Source organism: Mesoplodon densirostris, chromosome 3 (assembly GCF_025265405.1).
Source record: "Mesoplodon densirostris isolate mMesDen1 chromosome 3, mMesDen1 primary haplotype, whole genome shotgun sequence".
In the NCBI taxonomy this organism is placed as follows: domain Eukaryota; kingdom Metazoa; phylum Chordata; class Mammalia; order Artiodactyla; family Ziphiidae; genus Mesoplodon; species Mesoplodon densirostris.
The window spans coordinates 62,460,407-62,473,437 of record NC_082663.1 but is presented as its reverse complement, the minus strand read 5'-3'; positions in this window follow the sequence as shown (position 1 = coordinate 62,473,437).

Below are 13,031 nucleotides of genomic sequence, written 5' to 3'. Positions count from 1 at the left end.
ATTCCACTCCACTTCCTCATCATCAAATATGCAGCTCAATTTACCCCGTTGGGTGGTGGAAACCAGTTGGTGTAAACAGGTGGGGGCTCTGACGTCACGGGGACCATGCTTCTTCTCCCTCAAGAATCCCCAGTCCCACAGAGCGGGCCTCACTTCCGTGCTGGGGGTTTCCTGGGATGCAGTGGCACTCTTAGCAGATGTCGCAATTCCTTCTACTCATCCCCTCAGCTTCCCCTAGTCTATTTTCTTCCACTCAAATCTCCCTTTTCAGGGGCAGCCAGCTTGTCCCCAGGTTTCCTGGGAATCAATTGAGAGGACATGTCTCTTCCTGGAGAAGAGAAAGGCGAGTGCAGGAGGGGAGAGCTGAGTGCTCTCTTGCACAGGGACGGAGCTGGTGTAGATTAGATGGAGGTCTCTGTGGCTCCCTTAACTCAGATGTGCCACTGAAAAGTGGTGTGCAATTCAGCCTGGGGATATTGATTCATATTTTAAACATACTCTGGACTACGATGATCTAAGGGAAGCCCATGGTAAATAATTCTGTAGTAGAAACATTCTTTCCCACCACGTTCTATCTTTGTCAATCTAGCTATGCCTCTATTAGGTTTTTCTCAAAGTATTAAGCATCCCTGTACCCCAAAGCCAAAAACAGACATGGTCTGCTGTACAATCTAATACAACTTTGTCATCAAAGGGCATCTGACTTCAAAGTGCTCTGAGGAATGGTGACAAGCAGTGCCACACTTACAAATAAACCAATACCTGTTAATACAGGTGCAGGGATTGGTGTCCGCCATTTTCTGTTTTTATGTCTTGACTCTTAAGGGGTATCACTAAATCTAGGATGATTGTGGAGTCTCTTCCCAATTAACTTTCTGTGAGTCAAACATTGAGATGTTGTCTTTGCTCTGAAATCACTATACATTCAACATGAATTGGTAGAACTCTCCTCTGTGATGGGGACCATTCTGGGGCCAGGCGTACTGAGATGAGTATGACCTAGCTCCGGACATCTCTGGTCTGATCTGTGAAGGACGTGATTAGCAGCCACAGAGCATGGGGAAAAGAGAGTGGCCTTGGTGTCCAATAAATAAGTCTAAAACACAGTTTTACCTGTTCCTGGCTGCTAGACTTTGCCTGCCTCAGAGGCTGGTGAGCACTGCATGGATAACCCATGGAAGGCGCTGGGTCCTGAAGGGACTCAGCAGTGCTGGTCCCTGTCTCCCTCCTCCCCCACTCTCCAGTGTGGGTAGAAAGAAAACATAAAATGGGAAAGAAAATCACTGCTGCAGGGCCTCCCTGGTGGCGCAAGTGGTTGAGAGTCCGCCTGCCGATGCAGGGGATACGGGTTCGTGCCCCGGTCTGGGAGGATCCCATATGCCGCGGAGCGGCTGGGCCCGTGAGCCATGGCCGCTGAGCCTGCGCGTCCGGAGCCTGCGCGTCCGGAGCCTGTGCTCCGCAACGGGGGAGGCCACAACAGTGAGAGGCCCGCATACCGCAAAAAAAAAAAAAAAAAAAAAAAAAAATCACTGCTGCATATACATGCAAGGTAGTGTTCATTCTCTCACCCCACCCTACACGCGCGCGCACGCACGCACACACACACACACACGCATGCACGCTAGCTTCAGATAGGTGTGATTATTCCAGGACACAGATTACAATGTTATTTTTAGAACTAGATTTCTAACTCTGCTCCCACTCAAGAAGTAGATTGGACCGATAATGGGCTGAAATGGCATCTGGTCATTTTCCTTTCCATGTGCACTCAGCGGGGTAGGATTCAGTAGGACGCAGGCCTCAGGCACTTCTCATTTTGTGTCTCATTATGGCTGCCGAGGATGGCTCTGTGGCCTGAATTCTGGGAGACCTATCTTATGAGCCATGTTTCTGAGATCATAGAAGATTCTTTTCCTTTACCGTAAGAGTCTCATGAAGGGATGTGGTTCTTCAAAAAGTGTGCCAGAACTGACCTAGGGCAGAACTGTGAAGGCAAGGTGTTGGCTTCCTCCCATCATCTTCCTGCTTCCTCTCTCCAGCCTAAGTATCCAGCATCCAAATATCACTCCTGGCTTCTAGAACCTTCTATGATAGTCCCTGTCTGTTTTGACATGCCCAAGCTCTCACCTGCCTTACATCTCAAAGTTCACCCTTCCTGTAACCCTTCCCTCCCATACCTGCTCCCTGCTAGACAGACATGGGTTAACCATGAAGATGGAGATTTTATACCAGTTGGGTAAAGGTTTGGGGTTTTTTTGTTGTTGTTTTGTTTTATTCTTTGTTGTTATGATAGTTAAGGAAGCTGAGTTGTTTGTTTCAGACCCCCTTTAGGGCTCTTGTCCTGCCAGAGGAGGGGATGAAGTAGGAGGCAGGAGCCTTGTACTCTACTTAGAGGCTGGATATTCCATAACACTCAGCGTTTTGTTCTTCTCCTTTGGACCTAGCTTGTCCTGGCTCATAGGAACCGAGTGCCAAAATTTCAAGAATTTTTGCCAGATCGTTGTTAAACACTGCCATTATTAAAAGTTATATTACATAGGCTTACAATTAAATAAATTATATTAAAAACACGGTAATCTACACTTAAACCTCATCACTTCCTAATTATTCCATGATACGCTCATCTACGCACTTGAAGTTATTTATGTCTACTGGGTCTCTATGGTGCAAATACTACACCTGGTGTTACCGCACATCTTTTCCCAATTCCGTGTCCAATGATGTCACACTGGTAGCTTGAACGCAGCCATGGTGGGTGGGAGTACTGACACCAGAGAATTTGGTTCACACTACAAATCAGGGCTTTAGTTATTGCCTCTTCCTCCATCAAACAGGTTGTTAAGCATTCATGGGCATCCCACTATCTTGCCCTCACTGGGCTCAGGGGCCAGACCTGTGATCAGCTAGAAGTGTTAATACCCAACGGCACGGATGTGGGGAGAGGTCTGCAGAACCTCCCCAAAGCTCTGCCTGTGCCTTCCCAAAGCCACTTTGCTGGGATAACTTCTGACAGTCTCCAGTCACTCCTGCTTTATCCTCCCCCCCACTACAAAGACACCTGTGCCCGTCCCCAACACCCACTCTCATAGCCAACACATTCTGCTTGGGGTGACTCTGTTAACTCCAACTAAGTTCTGGGGAATGCGAGTCTGTGGGCCTGCGGGTGGGGAGTGGGGTCTGAAGGGGAGAAGCGGCAGCAGTGGAGTGTTTTGGATATAAGGTTACTATGCATACCATCTCTTCTCATTTGGTCCCATGAGTTGACTTCAAAGCCGGGAGCTGAGTGGTTCTCCTCAGTTTTCCACTCTAGACATTATTTTGGCAGATACATACTGGAATTGCTGGGTGAAGGACTGAGCAAGTACAGGTAAACCTATAACTCTGACCTCTGGATTTCAAGGCACTTAGCTTCCCCCCCACCCACCGCCGAGTGAATGGGTCAAAGGGCATCATCCTTAGAAGAATATACAGTGTTTTGCATTTTACAAAGCCCTATCACATTTATTATTACATACAGCTTTTAGAATGACACCGTGAGAGGCACAACACACACATTACTGTCGCCATTATGAACAAAAGGGGTCAAGATACAGACACTATCAGAATGAGCAATGCCCACCTGGCTAGTTTGTAAAAGAACTGGGATCAGGTCCCACAGTGCCAGCTGGTTTTGAAAATGTCATACCTTACAGAAGTAGGAAGCATGACATGCCAATTACTTTAACTGGAAGTCAACCATGGAAGTCAACCATGGGAGTCAAAAATGGGCTATCTGTTCTCTCTTCCTCCTCCAAGGACTTTCCTGTTAGCTTTCCACCTGATTCCATGGCATTGAACTATTTAGAGGTTCATCCTGGTCATGCAGACCATTTATTTACCAGAAAGTGAGATTAGAAGTTGACCTTCAGTGTCCTTAACAGATGACACCAGAGTACAAAGAAGAAGACCACAAGGCCACGGGACCACAAGGTCACAGGATCCATGGGAAAAGCTAGAGCTGGTGCAGAAGCTCTGCTTGTAAAGCAGAGTATGGAGTTCTTAAAGTATGAATTCACATACCATAAACATAAACAATTTTTTATGAGACTATGGTTTATTAATTCCTGACTCAAAAACTGGATGACATTAAGCCTCATTAATTTGCTGGCCAATTGGGCAGAGACTGTGAAGGGGGAAAGGAGAGAGGCCAGCTTTTGCAAAACAGCTGCTTACCCAGTCCTTGGGCCAGACCCAAAGAACTGGGGAAAAGAAACTCCTTATTATATCCTTGTAAGTGAGACTTCTTGTTTTGTAAACTGTGACTGGGAAAATTTGTACCAAACTGTTAGTAGTGGTTATTCAAGGGGAAATGAAGATTTTTCTAAAAAGTCCCACTATCAACAGTTTTCAGTAGATAACAACCTTTCTTTAGTCTTCCTTATACTTTCAGAAGCACAATAATGACACCCTTAAATTTATTAAACATAAATAAGCATTTATTAAGGGTCTTATCCATTACTTCAACTAAGCCATGTAAACACTCTATATAAGAATCCTATCCTAGGGCTTCCCGGGTGGCGCAGTGGTTGAGAGTCCGCCTGCCGATGCAGGGGACACGGGTTCGTGCCCCAGTCCGGGAAGATCCCACATGCCGCGGAGCGGCTGGGCCCGTGAGCCATGGCTGCTGAGCCTGCGCCTCCGGAGCCTGTGCTTCGCAACGGGAGAGACCACAACAATGAGAGGCCCACATACCACAAAAAAAAAAAAAAAAAAAAGAATCCTATCCTAAATAAACTAAGCCATAATCTCCCCAAAGACAAATACAGAAAGTGACATTACACTAACAGGGAAGGGATTGCCATGCAAGCCATTTCTCCATCTCCCTCTCTTCCTAAGTTGCTGTGTCTGTTTAGGGTCCTCATAATTTTATCTCTGGCCCTCATTCCTATTACAAAATTGAGTTCAGAAGGCATTCTGTTTGCTCCTTCTCTTGGTATTTATTTACATGCTTGCCTCATGGGTAAAATCAATGGCACATGGCTACTTTGAAAAGTAACATAGAAATCATTTTAATATAACTTTCCCATGAGTAAGATTAATGCTCCCTTTTAACCTGTCTTCTTTATTTGAAGTCAAGTATATTTAGTTGGTAGGTCTGGTTAAAGCAAATATGGGAATCAATTCTTTGTGTAAATAAGTCAATTACTACTAAGAACTATTGTGAATGGTTAATAATTCTTTGGGGCTCACCTATGGACTTGTATCCTAGGAAAGGCACAAATTAGATCTCTGTGATTTAAAAAAACTGGCTCATTTTCTCTCTACTCATTGCTAGGATCAGGGCCACTGAATTATTGGTTAGTAATGGGCTGGCTTCCTATTAACTTTTTTTTTTTAAATAAATTTATTTATTTATTTTTGGCTGCGTTGGGTCTCTGTTGCTGCAAACGGGCTTTCTCTAGCTGTGGTGAACGGGGGCTACTCTTCACTGCGGTGTGCGGGATTCTCATTGTGGTGACTTCTCTTGCTGCAGAGCACGGGCTCTAGGTACATGGGCTTCAGTAGTTGTGGCACGCTGGCTCAGTAGTTGTGATGCACGGGCTTAGTTGCTCCACAGCATGTGGGATCTTCCCGGACCAGGGCTCAAACCCGTGTTCCCTGAATTGGCAGGCGGATTCTTAACCACTGTGCCACCAGGGAAGTCCCCCTATTAGCTTTAATACCCCTGTTTCTGCCTTACTCTCACCAAGTAAACACGAACTCATTATTAAAATCAAGAATATTCTCACAGGTGATAAATGTGTTAATTATCTTGGTCTTGGTGATCATTCCACAAGATATATGGATATCAAATCATCACATTATACATTTTAAATACATACAATTATATTTGTCAATTACTCCTCAATAAAGTTGGGAAGGAAAAAATATGTTTTCACTAAACCCAAAGATAACATCAAGATGATTTGGTGGGAAAAGGTGGTTGGCTTAATTGTATTTCAACATACCATTGGGGAAAAGGATGAGAAAGAGAAAAAGAAAGGGGGAAAGAGGGGAGAGAGAAGGAAAGAGAAAGAGAAAGAGAGAGAGAGAGAGAGAGAGGAGCCAGTATTCACAGGGTACAAGACAGAAAAGAGATTAGCACTGCTAAGAGTGTTCAGCTGTTCCCAAGGCTGAAAAACAGAATAAAAGGACCAGAATTGACCAAAGTGTCTAAACTATTTTCATATTTAGTAAACAAAGCATTTTAAATTGGGGGAGGGGGAGGATGGAATATCAATAAATGGAATTGAGATAATTTGCTAACATTTTTGAAAGGTAATTCAGGTAGATTAAATATTTTAATGTTCTCATTTTAGATTTAATTTTGTTTCAATTTTCAATTAAAATTTTAACACTATAAAAATGCCAAAAATTATAAATAAATAGTTGTTTAATGTGAGGGATAATAGTGACTTTCTAAGAATAACAGCAAAGATATCAGCATTAAGAAAAAGACTGATATGCTTGACTTTGTAAAAACTAGAAAAATTTTTTTGTATATTAAAAATATCCATGACACCAGTCCTTTGTCAGATACACATATTAAATATTCTCTCACAATCTGTGACTTGCCTTTCATTTTCTTAGTTATTTATTTTGAGAATACAACAGCATAGATGAATCTCAAAAATATGCTTTGTGAGGTAAAGTACATATTGTATGATTCCATTTATGTTAAGTTCTAGAATAGGAAAAACTAACCTAAAATGATGGAAATTAGATCCATGTAAAATGGCACAAGGGAAGTTTTTTGAGATGACAGAAATGTTCTACGGATATATCTTGATTTTGGTCATGGCTACATGGGTATATACATTTATCAAAACTCATTGAATTGTACACTTAAAGTAGATGGATTTTACTGTATATAAATTATATTGCAATTACACTGAAAAAATTTCACTATAAGCACCAAAGAAAATGACAAACTGTGAGAATATTTGCAACACTAAGGCAGACAAATTTGTGAGGTCCTAACATACAAAGAATTGATTTCTTACAAATCAATAAGAAAAAAATGAACATACCAACAGAAAATTAGAAAAGCATCCAAAAGAGTAATTCACAAAGGAAGAAATATAAGTGGCCAGTAAGTCTGAAAAAGACTCCAACTCTTTATAAATCAAATAAATATAAGACGAAAACTCTAATTCAAAAAGGTACATGCACCCCAATGGTCACAGCAGCACTATTACAATAACCAAGACATGGAAGCAACCTAAATGTCTATCAACGGAATGGATAAAGAAGATGTGGTATATATATATACATACACACACACAATGGAATATTACTAAGCCATAAAAAAGAGTGAAATAATGTCATTTGCAGCAACATGCGTGGACCTAGAGATTATCATACTAAGTGAAGTAAGTCAGACAGAGAAAGACAAATATAATATGATATTACTGATATGTGAAATCTAAAAAAAAAAAAAAAAAGACACAAATGAACTTATTTCCAAAACAGAGAGAGACTCACAGACACAGAAAACAAACTTATGGTTACCAAAGGGGAAAGGGGGTAAGGGGGAGAGATAAATTAGGAGGTTGGGATTAACATATACATACTACTATGCATAAAATAGATAATTAAGAAGGACCTACTATATAGCACAGGGAACTATACTCAATATTCTATAATAACCTGGGGGAAAGAATCTGAAAAAGTGTGTGTATGTGTATGTGTGTATATACACACACACACACACACACACATATATATATGTATAACTGAATCTCTGTGCTATTCACCTGAAACTTACATGATACGGTAAATCAACTGTACTTCAATTTAAAAAAATTTTTTTAAGTGGAAAAAAAATGACCAAAAAAAAAGACTCCAACTCTTTATAAATCAAAGATATATAAATTAGAATAACAATATAATTTATCATTTATCAAATTGATTTTTTAAAATTAACTACTTAGGTTTGGTGAGGGCTGGGAGAAAAAGACATTTTTAGATCTATTCTTCCCAGAAGAAAAACTGTCAATGTATATCCGAAGTCCTTTTGCTTTCACAGGATGTCTAGACACAGGGACTATGAGTGGGTACACAGATCCATGATGGCTGGAGAGCAAGGGGAGACCCTGTCACCAGCCTGGGGGCCAGCTGAGTCATCTGACTTGCCAGCTAGGTTATATCCTCTCCTCTGTGGTAGAGGACAGTAAATTTGATTGAGTTTTCTCAATTTCTTAGACCAAATAGAGTAGGGGAGGACTTCCCCAAGAGAAGGAATAAGACAGACTGAAAAGATATAGATTTTACTTCAGGGGACAAGCAGGCATTCTCCTGTCTCCATGCTCAGACTCGCCAACTTCATCCTGCTGGGCCCACTTTCCTGCGTTAGGTAATGAATAACCCATCAAGTGAGTCAACTCAAGTCTCATGTGATGCTTGCCATTCCATCATCCCTGCATGGACCAAGAGGGATGGCGCCTCCTTCTTGGCTGTAGTGGGATTCTGTCTTCCCTGATGTGATCACACGTGATGTGTGAAAAAAGGTAGGAAGAGGTCGCTCCTAAAGGAAAAGCTGGAGTCCCAGAAAAGGCCTATTCAACCTAAAAATATGCATATGTATGAAATGAGTCTGCTACGGGTGTCCAGCGGAGAAGTTAGTAAAGGGATTCTGCCCATGGGCCATCCGTTGGAGGCTCCAGCCACAGGAGCTGGGAGCTGGAGGATTACCCAGATGCCTTCTTAAAGTCCATACTAATTGCTCCTTTCTTTAATTCCCTGCTGCAATTTGCATCAGTCCACTAGTGACCTCCAAGTTGTTCTTACATTGTTTCAAAGGAATTCAGCATGTCTCCTTAACTAGCAGGAAAACCACAAGTCGAATCTTGGCTCCTTCCTTAAGCCTCCCTTGATTACCCTAGTCCGGGATGATCTCTCTCATTATCCCTACCAGGCAATCATCACATTCTGGTTTATGGCAGATTTTCTTTTATTGCCTTGAATTACTCTATATTTTTAGCATGAAGTTTTACTCTTTGTGTATTCACATCTTTCCTCCCCACAGGTTACAGTGCTAGTCAGCAAAGTCTAGTGGCTCAGAACCCAGGTGCCAGAGTCAGATACCTGGGTATGAATTCCAGCTCTGCCACTTACTAGCTGCATGACTGTAGCAAATTACCCAGCCTCTGTGTGTCTTCTTTATCTGTAAAAATGAGGACAGAAGTGGTACCACTTCACGGGGCTGTAATGAGGGCTGAGACAAATGCCTGGCAAGTGTTGAGCACAGTGCCTGATAAGTGCTCAGTAAACATCAGCTCTTAGTATATAAGTGCTTAGTAAATCCCTGCTAATTGAGTGGCTCTAATGGGCAAGGACATTCAGTAAACAGAGAGCTGCTCTAGAGTGGTGTGAACCTCATGCTGTCCTGAAAAGGGGAAGCAGAGACTCTGTGTAACAGGCTCCGCAGGACAGGTCAAATATTATCACAGCACCTCGGGTTCTGGTGGAGGGGGGAGAAATGTGGGGAAGGAAGGACACAACTGAGGTTTTTAAAATGGGCAAAGGAACTGAATAGAAACTTCTCCAAAGATATACAAATGGCCAGTAAGCACATGAAAATACACTCAATATCATTAATCACAGGGAAACGCAAATCAAAAATCACAGTGACTGACAGCTTCGTACGCCCTATGGTGACAATAACGACAAAAAAAAATTCAGATACAGCAAAGGTTGGTGAGGATATAGAGGAATCAGAACCCTCCTACACTGCTGGTGAGAATGTAAAATGGTGCAGCCGCTTTGGAAAGCAGTCAGGCACTTCCTCAAGCAGTTAAACACAGAGTTAGCATATGACCCAGAAACTTCACTCCTAGGTCTATAGCCAGAAGAAATGAATACATGCCCACACAATAACTTGTACTAAATGTTTATAGCAGCATTCTTTATAATATCAGAGAAAAGAAAAGCAGTTATTAGTATATTAATTCATTCAACAAATATTTATTGAGCACCTCTTACGTCCCAGGAAAATAAGAAATTTCTTTTCTTGGAGTTAATTAAGAGGGTACTATCTAGGGTGTGTCCTTTCCTCTCTGTATCTATCCATCAGGCTGTTATAGTTCAGGCCTCAGTGACTTCTGGCCTGAATTGTTGTGGCTGCCTCTCAGCTAGGCTTCATGCCCACTCTGCTGTTTTCTTTAGCAGTCTGTACTGAGCAGAGTCAGTCAGGTGAGTTTTCTAAAATACCTGCATACTTTATCTCCTTTCTGAAAATCTTCAGTGGCTCCCCATTCCCGGGGTGGTCTGTGCCTCCTGGACCTCCATCCTCAAAGTCTCACATTTCCAAGTGTATTTAGGATACTCTGGATCTTTACCCAGAATATTTCTTCTTCCCCTTTAAAAACCAGTTCAAGTATCTGTTCCCCTGGCAGCCCTCTACATCCATCAGAGCCCACCCAGAAATACAGAAATGGCTTTCTGTATTCACATGGAGTGAATTTAGTGTAGGGGATTCATTTCAAAGCAGGTGATGGAAAACACTGAGTCACCAACCAGGGGACGGTAAGATTAGCACCAGCAAGAAGCTGCTTCCGCTCCTAGGCTGGAGGGGCAATCGGAGGAGGTGACCAGAGTCCAGGGGCCATGATCACCCTGCAGAAGCTGTACCCCAGTGGGCCTGTCCAGCGGGAAGTGGAGTCACGGCAGAGACCCAGACGCTGTGAAGGAACAGGAGAGATACCCCGACCCGCCTCTCTCCGCTACCCTCCAGTCTGGCACCTTTGCCTCCCATTGGCTGGACCAGCCAGAAGCCAGCTGACACTGAGCCTGCAAGGGTTCCCGCTCCCACCCGCAACACAAAGAGGGCAGAGGAAGAGAGAGGGTTGGAAGGTTCCTCTTCCTGACTAGGCAGATTGTCACTGTCTCTTCTCCACTCTGATCCTATCTTTTTTATAACCCTGATCCCACTGGGCTGTGATTTCTGTTTACAAGTCTGTTTTCTTTAATAGATTGTGGAATCCCACAGGGTAAGACAATGGCCTTATTCATCTTGCTAGCCTGAGCTCCTGGCATAACTCACAGCACGTAATAGGCATTTTATCTTTGTTGGATACCTATTGAGAGGAAACTCCTGGAGTTACCTCCAGCTAGCCCTCCTTTTCCATCTCCTTGGCGTTGATTGTCTGAACTCTCAGCACTAAAGACTAAACAAGGAGGAGCTTGGGGTCCATTCAACTCTCTGGGTCTGCAATCCATAGCCTTATATTTAAATACTCCCAAAAGCAAATCCCAATAATGATTTATTCTCAGAGCGCCATCAACATATCAACCTTCTATCTTCCCATAGCTACATGAAAATTATCCAAGGAAATTCCCCCAAATCTCAAGATATCTTCCCTCTACCACCCAAGATGTTTCTAGGCCACCTCTCCCTGCTGTTAATCAGTATGTGCCCAGGGTAAACAAACTAATTTTAAAATCAGCTTAAGCAAAACATAATTAGGAAGATAAATTAGCTGCCCCCCAAAACTGCATAATGAATGCCCAAAGAGAAAGTATTTTATTATCCACCATTTTTATTATCTGTGTAACGTTTTCTCTTCCATTACTGCAGATGATACTCAGCTGAAAGTGTAGGGAAATACCACAGAACTTAAGTTCTGACCTTGACTGTCTGTACAATGATTACCAAGGAGAAAAACGGGCTGTTTTTGTTTTTTTTATCTTGAATTTATAACACCAGCCTAGTTGTATAACAAGGAGAGTAGAGGAAAAGACCCCTGTAATTATATTCAGACAATCAGGGTCCAACTCTTGATTCTAATTTATTGCTGGACAATATGGGCAACTTAAGCAACCTCTCAGAAATCAGTTTCTTTGAGCGTACAATGTGGGTGAGGATAACATCTACCTCAATGGTGCTGAGAGCCAACACACGCTTACTATCTGGTTTCAAGCATTTCATATGAATCTTTAATCTTTACCACGACTTCATGAATTACCTACTATTATTTTCATTTTACACATAAGGAAACAAGCACAGAGAGATTAAGTAACTTGCTCAAAGGGTTGTAAAATTTGAGTGTGATTTTCACAGTGAAATCATTAACTGTCTGAAACATAGTAGGTGCTCAATTAATTTGTCCCTTTACAGTTCCCTTCCCCTCTTGCCAAATTAACTAATCGTTATAAAAAATTGGCTTTTTTGGGCTTCCCTGGTGGCGCAGTGGTTGAGAGTCCGCCTGCCGACGCAGGGGACACAGGTTCGTGCCCCGGTCCGGGAAGATCCCACATGCCGCGGAGTGGCTGGGCCCGTGAGCCATGGCCACTGAGCCTGCGCATCTGGAGCCTGTGCTCCGCAACAGGAGAGGCCACGACAGTGAGAGGCCCACGTATCGCAAAAAAAAAAAAAAAAAAATGGGTTTTTTCAATTAAAGTGTAGCTGATTTACAATGTTGTGTTAATTACTGCTGTACAGCAAAGTGATTCACTTATACATATATACACATTCTTTTTTATATTCTTTTCCATTATGGTTTATCACAGGATATTGAATATAGTTCCCTGTGCTATACAGTAGGCCCTTGTTGTTATCCATTCTATATATAATACTAATTATATATAGAATGCTAATCCCAAATGCCTACTCTATCCCTTCCCTACCCACACCCCTGTCTTGGCAAGCAAAAATCTGTTCTCTATGTCTGTGAGTCTGTTTCTGTTTCAGAGATAAGTTCATTTGTGTCATATAGATTCCACACATAAATGATATCATATGATATTTGTCTTTCTCTGTCTGACTTACTTCACTTAGTACAGTAATCTCTTTAAGTCCATCCATGTTGCTGCAAATGGCATTATTTCAATCCTTTTTATGGATGAGTAGTATTCCATTGTATATATGTACCACATCTTCTTTATCTATTCATCTGTCGATAGACATTATGCTGCTTCCATGTCTTGGCTATTGTGAATAGTGCTGCTATGAACATTGGGGTGCATGTATCTTTTTGAATTATAGTTTTGTCCAACATACACCCAAGAGTGGC